Genomic DNA, 16605 nt, shown 5'->3' with positions numbered 1-16605 from the left:
TAGGCATCCACTAGTAGATAGGAGAAGGACCAGGGGTCACAATCAGATGTCGCTTACATAAGACGCTGGAGCATGCTGACTGGTGTACTGGGAGGGGTGGAAGTTTAGGGGGATAAAATGCAGATACTAAATGATGTAGTTGACGAGACACCCTTACGGGGTAACCACTGTGATGCCTTTGCTGGGCATACGAATCGATGTGCCGCCCGGCCTCCGGGTTGTGGGCTAATTGGCTGTGTACGAATTTGTGATTACTTTGTCTATGCATTGTGACGCCATAAGTGTACTGGTTGATCTATTTTGTGAACTGGTTTCTAATTCTGCAATAAAAACAAATTAAAAAAAATAAAATAAATAACATTCAAAACATATCTCTGCGTGGGCTCTACCCATTGATCGAAACAACTCATAATATCTTCCGTACTATATTCTAGTCCATGCTCAATCCATTTACGAGCGAGAGAACCCAAAACTACTTTCTCGTCCGTAAGAGGAAGTTGACAACGAGATTGTCGTTTAGAGAAAGCTGGAGACAAATTTAAAGATCCAAGAAGAGGAGAAAAGAAACTTGAAACAGTATCTGCTATCCTCCTCTGTGAAGTAGGAGAATCCCTCAAAAGGATAGGAGGCATTACAGATGTAGAAGGCAACGAAGATTGAAACGTAGCAGGCTGAAGAGTAAGAGCGGGAGAAGGTAGGGGCTGAATCACAGACTGTGAGGATGGAACAGAAGTAGGCAAAGAAGCATTAATAGGCTGAGCCGTCGCTGGACAATCGGCAGTTGAGCAACCACTTGTTGAGCAACGGGAGGGGGTAACAGAGGTGCGTTAGCATTTTGGACATAAGGCAGAGGGGAATTCAATAAACAAGATATTAGGGCATCTTCTTCTAATTCCTTATTTTTATCTGAAGAGGAAGTAGGCAGCATCGGATAGCATCTGTCTATCGCCATGCGATGTTATCTCTCTAGAACCTCATTCGCACTATCTACTTAGTTATCCTTAAACTGCTGGGCAGCCTGTAAAATTGACATGTCTAGTGCTTTCTTATCCTTTTTCGCTTGTTTAATTTCTTTCTGTTTAGCTTCTTTACGCCAAAGGCGAAAGGAGTCAAACATAGCCGTCCGGGCTTTTCTTTTAAACATAATCGTTTCCAAATTGTCTAATATATTTCAGGGTCAAAAGTACCATTCAGGGGCCATCTCAAAACTCCACTATTTTTCGTGTATCGGACCCATGTCTTGTTAAAGGTAATGGGACCAATACCGTGTTTCAAATAGAGCTCATAAGTGGGATTCCCAACTGGAGGGATCGGGCATGATTTCTCTAACTGGGAATCCCTTGTGCAACCTAAACAACAAAATTTTTTAAACTTACTCAGCCCAGGCATCGTCACTTCTCTAGACTGATCACAAACAGCAAGGGGTGTAGATCAATGAAACAGTACAAACGTACTTACCCCTTGGCTTCAGCTATTGCAATAGCTGAATAAAAACACAAGAACAAAAACAAAGCAAATGTCTGTGGGAGCGACCCACCAAATACTTAACTAAGAATCATTCTACACGAGCGAAGGTTCGTCTATCGTCTCGCTTTACCAAACATCATCAGAAGGGTCCAAGGCAGGGCGACAGTCAGGGCAGCAGTCGTCAGCAGCCGACGGAGAGGAGTAGCCACGCTGTCAAAGACCTTCGGTCCACTTCCGACATACAGGGGTCGATCACGTGGTGCGCTTCTTCCGGAATTTTCTTGCGGGGCTCCTCAAGACCCTCGGGCTCAACCGCTACCGCTGAAGTCACCCCACGTTGGGTGCCAGTTGGAGAACCGCAGCCTTAAGGCCCGGCGGCGCAGGGTACGCCTGAAATCCCCGGGATTCACCTGCCTTATCAAAATAGAGACACAGACTCTTCGTCTGGCGTAGAAGATGGTATTTATTAGCTGCAGCTAGTACAGTGGTCTTAGAAGTCATCAGTACAACGTGGTTCAAAAGAGACTGCCACTTAACTCCGTGGCGCACCGGTTTATATACGATACAATACAATGCAAAATGCAATCACACAAGAGCATGAGCTATAGGCAAACGTTATACACAATGTTTTAAGACTAAGGCAACTCAAGTTCCCGGTTTCGTTTGTCACTCGACCCCTTAAGTAAATTACAAATTAATCCACACAATTCGATTTACAAACAGAGAAAACACAGCTGCGTGTTATAGAAGGACAGTCGTGAAACAGGAGAATGCATGAGACATGTAGCGAAGGACAGCAGATAAGATATCTTAAAGGAAACAATGGTGTGAACCAACATGTAGTCCGGACGGGGATTAATCAGCTCAGACAGGAATTAGTGTACTCGGCCAGACCCTGACACTTGCTAGTAAACATAAGCAAAGAAGCCACCTGACACGCAAAGGCAGAAACGACAAAGAAAACATAGCGTTCGCCGTGCTGCCTGAGTGAGGGCAACATAAAATGGCGGCGATCATAAAATGGAGGCTGAGCACGAACAAATTCGTAATTTTCAGAACCTCAGTGCAAGGGGGAGGGCCAGAAGGCTGCAAGGGGGGGTGTGAAGAGTGCAAGGGGGAGGGTAGGAGGTTGCAAGGGGGATGGTTAAGAAGCCAAAAACCTGACCACCTCCATCACCAATACTGTGTACGCCCATGCCCAATTGCACTCATTCAATATGGCTCAGGTACACACCCATGCACCATGCTCAATGCACAGGGAGAGTGAAAGTACTAACGAGATAGCTGACACTGGGCCCTGGTGTAGGCAGCACAAGGCCCTCCTGTGACCAGTGCAAACACAAACACCAGGACAAGCTCAGATATGTCGCACAGGAACTCACAACCACTGTCATGGCAGAATTCTCCATGGGGGACAGCCACACCACAAGGGATGCCCAGGTGCAAATCAGATTCAAACTACCAGCACGGCCTGTCACACACACCCCTTACATAAACTTAGCCACCTGGGACAGCCAATGGAGTGCTCCACTGTCACAATTGTCATGTAACTCAACAGAACAAATACAGATCTGATTACGCATCCAAGAAAAAAATGCACGGTGCTGATTCACAAGTACCTGGTGCTTCTTACACGATGCCGTAGCTTCATCTTTGTGACGCAGCAAAAGCACAAAAGTCGCACCCTGGTGCTGGGTATTGACAAGGTGATGCATCTGGGAGATGTGCCACGTTCCAAAGCCCTGTGCCACAAGTAGGTGTACTGGTCCAGGGGAGTGGGCAGTGGGTGGCCGTCATGGTGCAGAAACACCTCCCAAAAGTTGCTGAGTGAAATCACAAAGATTTCACTCAGTCACTTTTATGCACAGGCGGCATCAAAACCCTGTGCATGCTTGAAGCAGGCGTAAGGATTGACGCAGCATTGTGCAGATAGGGCCACACAGAGCATTGCTGGATCAGGGTTGCACCGGAGACACAACCACAGCAATGTGCCCCCTCTATGGCACATATGCATGACGCAGTCGTTATCTTCTTCCACCATAGTGATCCGCATAGTTAATGTGTTGCATCCATGCTGTCATAGATGTGGTGCACAATGACTGTCAAATCCCTGCTGACATGGATGGCTGTGCCAGTCATTGTAAACAGTCCCTCACATGTCAATGACTGCTGAGCACATATCAATTTGACACCACAACATACCCATCCACAAGTGAACATTGAGAACAATCCAAAGCAGGTGGAACAGTGCCAACGACAATGTATATAATAATTGGATGTTGCATGAAATGGCATTAACATTGTCTGTCTCTCACACCCACAGGACAACGTGCGCAATCTACCCCAAACCAGGGGGGAGATGAATCACAGTCCCAGGCTCTGCAGGACCCTGATCCCACCGACAGCGATGCCTCTCACCACTCCATGGATGACCACAACCCACCTGGCACTTCGGGAGCCCAAACCCGTGCAGCAGCTGGACCAGGGACATCTGTGCCAACCACCACACCCATTCCTGCCACATCCCAGCACACAGCTCGGAGCCCTGCCCACACTCCACAACTGAGTCAGTCTGACAATGAGGGACAAGCTTCGCCGGGCACCCAGGAGGAGGAAATAGACAACACCACCACTGCCATCCCTCAGGGGTCCCGTCGACCCGATGTGCCCACAACAGTGTGCCGGGCTTGTGTGGGCAGGGGTGGTGGGAGTGGCACAAGGTGGAAGCGAGAACCCGACCAGCCAGCTGCAGGGCCCGGTATGTCTGAACTCAGAAACATCATGGAGGCATACCGGCAGGACACCAGGGAGTTCAGCCAGGTAGTGGGGGCCCTCAACTAAATCAAAAACCAGCAGGCCGAGCAACATGCCAGTCAACAACAACACCAAGGACGGATGGAGGCAAGACTGGCTGAGCTCTTGACGGTACAGAGGGACATAAGCCATTCACTCCGTTGGATTGCTGACAACATCCGGCACCCTCCCTGTGTCACCAGGTCAGAAACATCTAGGCAAAGACCCCCACCAGGCACAGGGAGGGAGGAGGAGGAGGAATTGTCAGACGGAGCGTCCCTGGCATCGTCAAGGTCTGCACATGAGAGTCCCCCAAGGAAGGTGGGTCGTCCACGCAAAAGACAGTGAGAAACAGTGGGCCATACGCATCTCCCAGGTCACCTGGGCTGGCATCCTGCCTTTGTGTGCAACAGCATCACCCTATTGACATTCCTACTCTCCCACATGGACTTGCTGGTCACAGTCTGAACAATGCTGCCAACCACTGTGGTCTTGACTCTGTTGACTCAAACTGCAAGGCATCACTTCTCCCTCTGTGAACTTTGAATTCCCCCCATTTTTGTACAGCACCTAGCACCTACTCACGTTTCCCGCTCAAGATTGATAAATAAACATAACAAACACAATAGATCATGGTGTTGCAGTCTTTTTCCCTGAGTCCACAACATATGTATGGGGATATGTCAAAGTATGCCAGAGTGTGGATCAAATTCAAACCATCCATGCACTGGGTTCTGAGTACGGTTGAGGACACACATAGGTCACAATGTATCATGAACTACATATTTGTAGGGCAATACTCACCCGTGATAGTTTCTATCTGCTGAGAGGGGGGGGCTTGCCATACTGCACTGACAGACTGTTCCTGAAGAGTCTCATGAAGGTGTAGAGGTCATGGGTAATGTGTATGGGGCCAGGGAGGGAGTACCAGGTCTGTTTGGTGAGGTGGGAGAACTATCTCCCACATGCAGTTGTACTGTGGATGTGATGAATGTTTCCCAGGGCAAGGGTGGCTGGATGGAGTTGGGGCAACGGGATGTTGGATGGGAGATGTCCATAATCGTTTTTGGGGCTGGGGTTGTGGAGTGCCTACTGACTGTGGCTGAGGAGTATGAAGGTGATCGTGCAGTTGACAGTGATACTATTGTAGGTATCTCAGGTGGACGGTCATGTCGCTGTGCCAGGGGATGTTGAGAATTAGTTGTGCTCATGCCCGCTGACTCCTAACATTTGCTGAAGCCAGCCGGCTAAATCAATTGCCATGTCTGAAGTCAACATCATATCATGTGCTGATGATCTTCAGCCTCTATTCACCTAAAATGCTGTGTGTGTAGCAAAATATGACCCACTTAAAAATTGAACACAATTTTTGCGGCCTGGATGGACCACCTTTGCTTCAAACTCAATCCAGATAACACCTAGGTCCTATATGTTTACAAACAACATTCTTCACTCTCTACCGATCTTTGGTGGTCAGAAGAACTGGCCATTGCTTCGGCACACAAGGACTTGGTCAGGAATCTGGGAGTCAGATGGGACAATCGGCTATCCCTTGCCACACAGGTACAAGAGGCGGGTGCTGCTCGTTTTGGCAAGATTCAATTCATCTAGAGATTTATTAAGTATCTGCACAATGTAACCCAGGAAACGGTGGTTCATGCACTAATAAACTGCCATTTTGACTAAGCAAATGGCCCATCCGTGGGTCTCACATTAGGCCTGCTGCGTATACTGCAGATGGTCTAAAATGTGGCTGCCCGCATGGTATGTGGAGTCTCAGTTTGAAAAATATCTCCCACTTACTTCAACTAGTCCATTGGCTGCCCATGGCTACACAAACAGATTCCAATGTGCTGACGCTACCCTACAGTGCAGGACTCGGCCGTGGGCTGGTCTACCTTAGGAGGAGGCTCCGTCCCTATTGTCAATCACGACCTCTACGTTCCATAGACAGGCACTTGCTCATTGCTCCTTGGTCTGCAAAACCAAGATCATGAGGTGAAACCCTTCAGGTAGGAACCACCCAATGTGGGAGTAAGCCACCTCTTCCGCTGCATATGAATCTGTCTGAATATGAGTTTTGCAAAGGCCTTGAAACCTGGCTATATTGCATGATGGATGACTTGCTACTCTGTATGCTGCCTCCTTTTCAGCGTTCTACAGTACTGTGACTCCGTGTTGGGTCAGATGTGCGCACAATAAATGTTCATTCACATATTTGTAGATGGCTTAGCAGAATTGTGGGTGCAGGCTTGGAGACCTGTAGATGACAGTTAGGCTGAGGGTGGTCAGGGTGTTGGTTTGAAACATGTAGTGCAGATGGCTGACAATGCTGAGTGTGTCCTTGGTGTTGTATGTGACTCTGAGTGGGTACTTTAGACACTATTAAAAATCACACGCCTGGATTGTTGGTGTGGTCCCTGCGGTTGATCGAGTATCCGTCTGTGATGGCAATGTAGAAGTAGTATACTGAGGTTCCGTACAACCAGGTTACAGTAATGAAGGCAATGTGTGTGGCTGTTGTGATGAGGAGGTAACAGAGTCCACTGGCATGCTGGTGGATGTAGCGGGTGTGCAGCACAAGGCACATGATCTGCTTGTACGGACATGCACTGTTATGTGTGGCAGCGTGGTGTTGGCAGTATGAATTCCACACACAGCCTGACAAGCTATCATGGGTGCGCTTAGGGGTTGCCTGATAGTAGGTGGTTGAATGTCTGATGTGCACTGTTTGGAGGGTGGCTGGAGCATGAGTCTGTCGTCTTACCTGGGTCATGGAAGGACCAGAGTGTCTTGCACTGTGCACGCGGCAGGCGCTGACGGTCCTACCTTTGGCACAGAGGTGATGCAACACTGGCACTTACTAGCTACTGCCTGCCTCAAAAATGGAGGGAGGGAGAAGCATCTCTGAGGTGTGTGTATTGCAGAATCATGGCACTTGGTGGTGCGGTGTCGCTGGGGAGGCAGCAGCAGGAAAGAGTGAACACATGACGGCAGAAGGGTTGGGACACCATGCAACAGTAGCACACAAAGACAAGGAGTATTGAAAGGGACCATGTTACAAGTGTATGGAAAGGAAGGAGTGTCTGGTCATTCATGGGTCACTGAAAGAAAATGGATGAACAATCACCAATTATGACGGGCACAGGATCAGGCACCAAAAGGCCATGCGGGGCACAGGACACACAGCGTCAGCAGGTGTTGCCTGACCGTTGTGGGTACCAGGGTTAAACAATACATACATAACCATGTACGTCATGCACAATATGGATGTTTAGTCATAATGAACTGCATGCATGTTGCCACAGTACACATACTCACACGTGCACAATCATTGGAAATGATGGCATTGATGACGCATGCAGACTGTCAACAGATCCACGGGGCCAGTGATGAGGCAAAATGTACTGTGGGAACACAATTCATACACAACTGGATCTAGTTTATGTTGAGGCCATGCTGCTTCAGCCAATGTCCATGGCCATGGCCATTGCTCAGAACAAAATAACAGTAATGCAATTATGTTACCTGTGATGCTGGAGAAACAATCTCCACACGACTGCCAGGGACTGCCGGTACCGTGAATCCTCTGAGACGTGCGATGCTGAAAGAGGTCCATCTCCTGATCGCCCCTTGATCTGAGTAGGAATAACTGACTCAAAAGGGTGATCAGGCGAGGGAAGGAGAGGATGGGAACAGCAGGGAGGGAGATCTGCAACAAAGTGAAACGAGCATAAGGATTCAACACTTCTTGTCACAGAATCCCAAAATACCTCAGGACCTATACTGTAACAGTTACACCTGTAAAGGAAAACAACAGACACTGTATCCTAGTTGGCATCACAGAAATGAAAATGATACTAGATATGTGTATTTAACACGGTCACATGAAAGGTAGCAGAGCTTGTCATCTACATGAAGGGGCCAAAACGCTCTCCTGACTGCTTTAATGCAATCAGATCCATGCGGTCTTCAAGTGAGTCACAGTGTATACATTTTGGGCCAATATACAGATTACCAAATGTGTGTAAGTGATACTCACATGAAGCCAGCAATCTGTAGTTGGTACTGGGAATCAGTGGGGGTCAAGAATGGAAATTACACATCACCCGCAATAGCTGTATGAGGATCATACAACGAGGCAGGGAATTATGTAAACACAAGGAAGCCACGCACAAGCCAGTCATTAGCTCTTCCAACTGGGCTTCACAATGCCTAACATGACAAGCAGGTGTGAAAAAGCTCAACGGAGAGTAATGAAGAACAAAGCCATCAAACCACCGCTACCGTGACCATTATATGCAGCACGTCACAGGAGAATCCTGGAATTAACGTCACCCGACTGGTGCCACGGGAGCGTTCAATTTAGCTACAGCACAATGTTGTGATGTCATCTGCGCAACATTCCTGCCATCATGGGAATAGAAAGTTAACATCAACTTACAGAGAAGGCTTGCAAAGCAGTGTTCTCAACCGGCACAGAGGTAGCGACGTGACAGTGACATTACATACTGCCACAAGGGGCAATGCATCCATACGAACTGACTCACACAACAGTTGACAGAACATGTGGGACATACACTGGACCACACCTTCACAACATGGTTGTTTGGAAATCTAACTGTACTGGCACCCAAGATTAAGGGGATGACCAAACACATCCTGCTGCACACAGTGAGTCTGCAATTACCCACAGAGCCTGTGGTTGTGATCACAAACAATGTCAACCGGTGGTATACGCAATGTGTCAGGGTCAAGCTTTACACACATTGATGCATTCACCAGAGTCAAAACTCCACAACAGATGACTGTCAAGAAGGGTGACTGTCCTGTCACGGGAGTGGTGCAACATGAAAGTTGATCCATGGTGATGAGACATGTATGGATGGTTCTACAACATGCACAGCAACAGTTTCCACACATTCCCAAACCATGACAACCCCAAACAGCCTGTTGGGATATCTTACCCGAACTCAAATTTACACATGTCCGTGCCTGGAACGCTGCTTCGGGCCACGTTGCACCCATCATGAGAAATAGCAGGAGGACTAAGGTGAACACGAACAGACAACAGGCACAGCAACCTGGGAATGAGAGGCACACAAGGCGTCACCTTCAATATTCTTTCCTGAAAACATGGTCATGGTAAAACCACCAACAATGTAAGACACATGTACATTTCAAAATCAATCATTGCATATTTGTGTGTGGCATGCCATCAGCACTTGCGTGACACATCGGATCACACCTCAAAGTGACTTTGCATACAGTCAGCTGGACACACACAATGCAACACATGCCACTCTAGCCTACGAGCTTGAACACTCATTCCAAGTGACTCACCATCATGAGAAGAAGTTGCGTATGAGATGACTCCGGATATCATCCTTGTCCTCCTCATCACTTGCATCGTGGCCAAGCCCTTGATCCTCAACGGGCGGATGTTCCAGCTCATCAGGATCCAGGATGAGTCGCACGGCCTTCTCAACTGCCAAGTTGTGCAGCATGCAGCACACAATGAAGATGTTACAGACCTTGGCTGGGGCATATGGGAGGGATCCGCCGGTCTTATCGAGGCACCGGAATCGGCTCTTCAGGAGACCAAACGTCCGCTCAATCACTCGCCTAGTCTGCCCATGTGCATTATTGTACCACTGATCAGCAGCTGTTCTCGGATTGCGCAGAGGTGTCATTAGCCATGGCATGTTGGGATATCCTGCGTCACCTACAAATGTACATCATGTTACAAATTTGTTCAGGAGATGCCGTCAGAGCAAAAGATTCTGAGACACACAGTACAAACAGATTTTACCCACCAACAAGACATGCCAGATCGTTGTGCAGCTGCAGCATCATTTGTGGTACCCTGCTACGCCTCATGATGAAGGCATCATGGCACGATACTGGAAAACGTGCACAATCATGGGAAATTAGCATGTTAGCAAGACACACCACCAGGGTATTTACTGAGTGGTATAGTTTCCTGTTGCGGTAAGCCTGCTCCTGAGCCTGTGGTGGCACCAAACCCACATGTGTTCCATCAATGGACCCAATCACATGTGGCATCCGTCCCAGGGCATAGAATTCACCCTTGACATCTGTCAACTCTTCGGGAGTGGGAAATTTGATGAATTCATCAATGTGCTCCAACATGGCTGAGAACACATCACGCAGGACACGACTGAACATCGTCTGAGACATACCCCCGACATCAGCTATGGTAAATTGAAACGTACCTGTAGCAAAAAAATGTAGAGCTGCCATCACCTTTAGCTTGGGGGTCAGCGACGTCGGATACCTGTGTCGCGGTTGGAGATGTGGTTCCAGCCTGTTCGTCAAGTCCTGAATCAATGCTTGAGTGAATCTGTAACGCCGGATGCTGTCACGTTCCCTCATGGTAGCCAAGTCTGGAAATGGCCTTGGTAGAGGTGGTGCCCTGCAGGACATATTTGTGGAGAATGGAGAACAATTGTCAGCCAACAAAGATATCAATGTACATAGCACATGCAACACTGCTAGTACACATCAGGTCACTATGGAGTCTGACGTGTGCAATACATCCAGCCCACATATGCCAGCTTGCTGGCCCTCCTACGAAAACCCACATGCACCTGTTGATTGAGAAATATATATCATATGCCCTCAAAAGAGCTGCTGGGCTGAGTGATCAGCCCAAGATATCACTGGAGTGGCACACGTCACCAGACCTGCATTGGAAGATTGTCATCCCATCCAGGCAGCTGACTGCAAGGCACACGCCCAGGTCACATGGAATATCAATTGTACATATGAAACAAATTGCAATGAAGGTGTGCATGTGACAACAAAACAGCACAGCCATTGTCACAATGCAGACATGTATGCCTGGGGACAAATGATGTATGATGCCATCAGACCCAAATGCCGTGGGAATGGACATGTGGCATGGTGTGCCTACATGTCGTCCCATTTACATCTCAACACAGACCCATGATAGATGCACCAACAGCAGATGTAGTTTGCGTAACACAAACAGCAAGCTCAATGTTTAACATGACACACACTGGACATAGTCACATAGGGTCATGCTGAGCGACAAATTGCCCCGGTCCCTGGCATCATGGAACTGGTGCCCGTAGTGATGACTGTGCCATCCCAGTGTTGATGTGCATGTCTACATGTGCACAATGATTCATATGGGCCCAGTGTGAAGGTGATGTGTACCACATAGTGCCCAAGCACACATGACATGTGTCAACAGGACATCACACATTGATTGTACAAGATCAGATGCCCTGTGCTATATCACAGCCTGCAACACCTAGGGTGTGCTCATGTAAGTAAATATGACAGGATCTTGATAGCCATCCTTGTTTGAACCGTACCCCTCCATTACGTGCGTGTGTGCGGGACGTTTCACTATTGAAATCGTGCCATCCTTGTTTGAACCGTACCCCTCCATTACGTGCGTGTGTGCGGGACGTTTCACTATTGAAATTGTGCCATACGCGAGCGAACTGTACCCCTCCATTACGTGCGTGTGTGCGGGATGTTTCACTATTGAAATCGTGCCATCCTTGCTTGAACCGTACCCCTCCATTACGTGCGTGTGTGCGGGATGTTTCACTATTGAAATTGTGCCATACGCGAGCAAACCGTACCCCTCCATTACGTGTGTGTGTGCGGGACGTTTCACTATTGAAATCGTGCTGTACTCGAGCGAACCGTACCCCTCCATTATGTGCCTGTGTGCGGGACATTTCACTATTGAAATAGTGCCATACGCAAGCGAACCGTACCCCTCCATTACGTGCGTGTGTGCGGGACGTTTCATTATTGAAATGGTGCCATACGCAAGCAAACCGTACCCCTCCATTACGTGCATGTGTGCGGGACGTTTCACTATTGAAATGGTGCCATACGCGAGCATACCGTACCCCTCCATTATGTGCGTGTGTGTGGGATGTTTCACTATTGAAATCGTGCCATCCTTGCTTGAACCGTACCCCTCCATTACGTGCGTGTGTGCGGGACGTTTCACTATTGAAATCGTGACATCTTTGTTTGAACCGTACCCCTCCATTACGTGCGTGTGTGCGGGACGTTTCACTAATGAAATTGTGCCACACGCGAGCGAACCGTACCCCTCTATTACGTGCATGTGTGCAGGAAGTTTCACTATTGAAATCGTGCCATCCTTGTTTGAACCGTACCCCTCCATTATGTGCGTGTGTGCGGGATGTTTCACTATTGAAATCGTGCCATACTTGAGCGACCAGTACCCCTCCATTATGTGCGTGTGTGCGGGACGTTTCACTATTGAAATCGTGCCATACGCAAGCGACCCGTACCCCTCCATTACGTGCCTCTGTGCGTGACGTTTCACTATTGAAATGGTGCCATACGCGAGCGAACCGAACCCCTACATTACGTGTGTGTTTGCAGGACGCTTCACTATTGAAATGGTGCCATACGTGAGCGAACCGTACCCCTCCATTACGTGCATGTGTGCGGGACGTTTCACTAATGAAATGGTGCCATACGCGAGCAAACCGTACCCCTCCTAACGTGCGTGTGTGCGGGAAGTTTCACTATTGAAATCGTGCCATCCTTGTTTGAACCGTACCCCTCCATTACGTGCGTGTGTGCAGGACATTTCACTATTGAAATTGTGCCATACACGAGCGAACCGTACCCCTCCATTACGTGCATGTGTGCGGGACGTTTCACTATTGAAATTGTGCCATATGTAAGCGAACCATACTCCTCCATTACGTGCGTGTGTGCGGGACTTTTCACTATTGAAATGGTGCCATACGCGAGTGAACCGTACCCCTCCATTATGTACGTGTGTGCGGGACGTTTCACTATTGAAATCATGCCATCCTTGTTTGAACCGTACCCCTCCTTTACGTGTGTGTGTGCGGGACTTTTCACTATTGAAATGTTGCCATACGCGAGTGAACCGTACCCCTCCATTACGTGCGTGTGTGCAGGACGTTTCACTATTGAAATGGTGCCATACGCGAGCGAACCGTACCCCTCCATTAAGTGCGTGTGTGCGGGACGTTTCACTATTGAAATGGTGCAATACGCGACGTGAAACGCACCGTACACGTGAGGGGATCTCAAAAAATACTCTGGGGACACCTGGGGGACAAGTAGTAGACCCTGAATGCAGCCTGGTTGTCATGGATACTGAGATTTGAATGTGTGCTATAGGTTTCCTGCAAAAGTCAGTTGGTCTAAAATATACAATGTTGCAAAATGATTGTGGAGCTGATGCTCACATTTTAAACCATGCAAATGTGTGTCAGGGCCTTAAGTTTAAAGGGATTAGATGAAAGGTAGGATGCAAAGTGAGCTGGCCTATCACACTGTACTCCTGAGACTGAAAGCCCCTCAGCAGCACATATTTAAGGCTGCATGTGTCTGTGAGAGAGCACTTGCCTGCACAACATTGGAGTGGACCACACTGCTGCTGTCTCTGCATTCCCTGGACTCTTATTTCACGTACGATGGAGAGGGCACCGGCATTCTCTGATGAGGAAAACCAGGCCCTGCTGGATGCCCTCCTACCACAGTACAGCAAGCTGTATGGGAGACCAGGGGACCAGGTGAGTGCTGCCTGCACTAGCTTTGACTGTGCACCTGTTGTGTGGGTGTCACAACAGGCATTGTGTATTGGTGGGACAGACATGCAATGTGGTTTTGAGAGAGTCCCAGGGGGTGTACATGGTGGTGTCTCTCATGCAGAGCAAGATGTAGTTCATGTGTGTTCACTCCTCACTTGCAGAATGCCCCAACAACTGTAGGCCGATTTCCCTTTTGCCCTTTCCGGCTAAAATTGCGGAGAAAGTGGTCAGTAGGACTCTCTCCAACTATCTGGAGCATCACAAATTGTTGGAGGACGTTCAGTTCGGTTTTCGGCCTGCCCATTGGAACGGAGTCAGCCCTGGTGACCGTGATGGACGAACTTCGATTACGGGCAGACAGGAATCAGGCAGTGGTTCTTATCCTGCTTGACCTGCTGACACGGTCAACCAGGTTCGACAGGTACTCAGTTGACACGGTCAACCATGTTCGACAGGTACTCAGTTGAGCAGGCTGGAGAAGGTGGGGGTGAAGGGTTGCGCTTTGTAATGGTTCCACTCTTTTCTCACGGGTCGAACGCAGGCGGTGTCCCTTCCTCCCTTCCGGTCATAACCGATTAACATCACTCATGGGGTACCCCAGGGCTCGGCAATCAGCCCGATACTCTTTAACATATACATGAAACCTCTGATTGAGGTTGTTAAAGAGCATAGGATTAACATCACAAATTACGCCGATGACACATAGCTTATCTTCTCACTGGAGGGTGAACAATCTCCCTCCATTGAGGAGTTTCACAGTTGCTTGCGTGACAAGGCTAAGTGGCTGAAGGATAACTCTCTGCAATTCAATGCCAGTAAGATGGAGGTTCTCTTCTGCTCTGTAGACAGGATTCCCTCAGTGCTGCCCTGCAACTTCTGGCCGAGTGATATATCTATTGCACTGAGACCAGTGGAGAAGGTTCGTAACTTGTGCATCATGTTTAACAACAAGCTGTCCATGGAGGCTCAAGTTACCAGAACAGTGGGAAGCTGCCTTGGGCTCATGAGGTCTCTACAGAAAGTCCTTCCTTTACTACCTCCTCAAGCACGGGCACTAGTGGTACAGAGTACAGTTTTGAGCAGACTGGACTATTGTAATGCCCTCTTGCTTGAATCTCCCAGTTTCTGGTGGACAGACTTCTCAGAATTCAGTCTTCTGCAACTAAACTTGCTCTGGGCTGGCCAAGACGGTCTTTGTCCGCTAGGGCCTTGGCAGAGTAGCGCTTTGGAAACTTAATTTTGCTCATTTGCTTCGCGCTCTGTGTTTCATTCACTGTGCAATTAACAGCGTGTACCGTAGCTTCTCCTACTATAATAGTGCTTTGAAGCTCATTTTCGTGTAGCGCTTTGGAAACTTAATTTTGCTCATTTGCATCGCGCTCTGTGTTTCATTCATTGGGCAATTGACGGTATTTATCGAAGCTTCTCCTGGCATAATCGCTTTGACATCATTGTTGTGTAACGCTTTGAAGGTTGGCTGTTTATTTGAATAGCGCTTTAGGTGTAATTAATTTGTTGGATTTAGGAGCCTTTGATTGCTTGCTGGCGAGCATTGTCCTGTGCCCTCGCTGTTTTCACTTTCATTTCAGCCCTCCATTTTGTTGTTGTGCTATCCCCTGGCCCGCCTCCCCGCTCCCGCCTCTCAGCTGACCCTCCCACACACGAATAGTAGGCTCTCCTCATCCCAAGCTTAGCTGTGACCGCCTGGATTCCCTCCTGAACGGTTGCTCCCCCACGCTCCCTTGCTCGAATTATTTGCAGCACCCACAGCCCACAGCTGAAGCCCCTTGCACCCGCGACCTCCTGACAGCGTCTGGTATTGTAGCTTCACACAGAATTATCGCGCTTTGAAGCTCATTTTCGTGTAGCGCTTTGGAAACTTAATTTTGCTCATTTGCATCGCGCTCTGTGTTACATTCACTGTGCAATTAACAGCGTGTACCGTAGCTTCTCCTACTATAATAGCGCTTTGAAGCTCATTTTCGTGTAGCGCTTTGGAAACTTAATTTTGCTCATTTGCATCGCGCTCTGTGTTTCATTCATTGGGCAATTGACGGTATTTATCGAAGCTTCTCCTGGCATAATCGCTTTGACATCATTGTTATGTAACGCTTTGAAGGTTGGCTGTTTATTTGAATAGCGCTTTAGGTGTAATTAATTTGTTGGATTTAGGAGCCTTTGATTGCTTGCTGGAGAGCATTGTGCTGTGCCCTCGCTGTTTTCACTTTCATTTCAGCCCTCCATTTTGTTGTTGTGCTATCCCCTGGCCCGCCTCCCCGCTCCCACCTCCCAGCTGACCCTCCCACGCTCCGCCCCCTCCACTATCCATTTAAAGCAGATGTCCCAACGCGCAGCGTCCACGCGCTACGGCCGCGCCGAAGGTGGGCCAAAGGTAAGCCCGTCTACGCCCGTCCGCGCCTGGACCGCGACCAGCGCCAGACCCCCTGGCCCTCGTCCCACCCACCCCACCCGCATTACATACGCCGCCTCCACCCTCCTGACCCTTAACCCCGGCCGACTCCCCAACTGCGCCCAGGCCGCCCCTGGACACATCCATGGACCCTTCACATGCAAATCCTGCAAGTTTGACTGCACCAAGACCAACTCCTCATCCACTAACACCAAACAGAGACCTGACACCAACCACCTAAAATGCATCCTGCTCGGTCCACAAACACGCCATCGACCTCTGGAATCTACTAGACACCATCTCTCCGGACGTCGCCTTCCT

This window comes from Lissotriton vulgaris, chromosome 6 (genome assembly GCF_964263255.1).
Source record: "Lissotriton vulgaris chromosome 6, aLisVul1.2, whole genome shotgun sequence".
Taxonomy (NCBI): Eukaryota; Metazoa; Chordata; class Amphibia; order Caudata; family Salamandridae; genus Lissotriton; species Lissotriton vulgaris.
Note: the sequence above shows the minus strand (reverse complement) of the source record.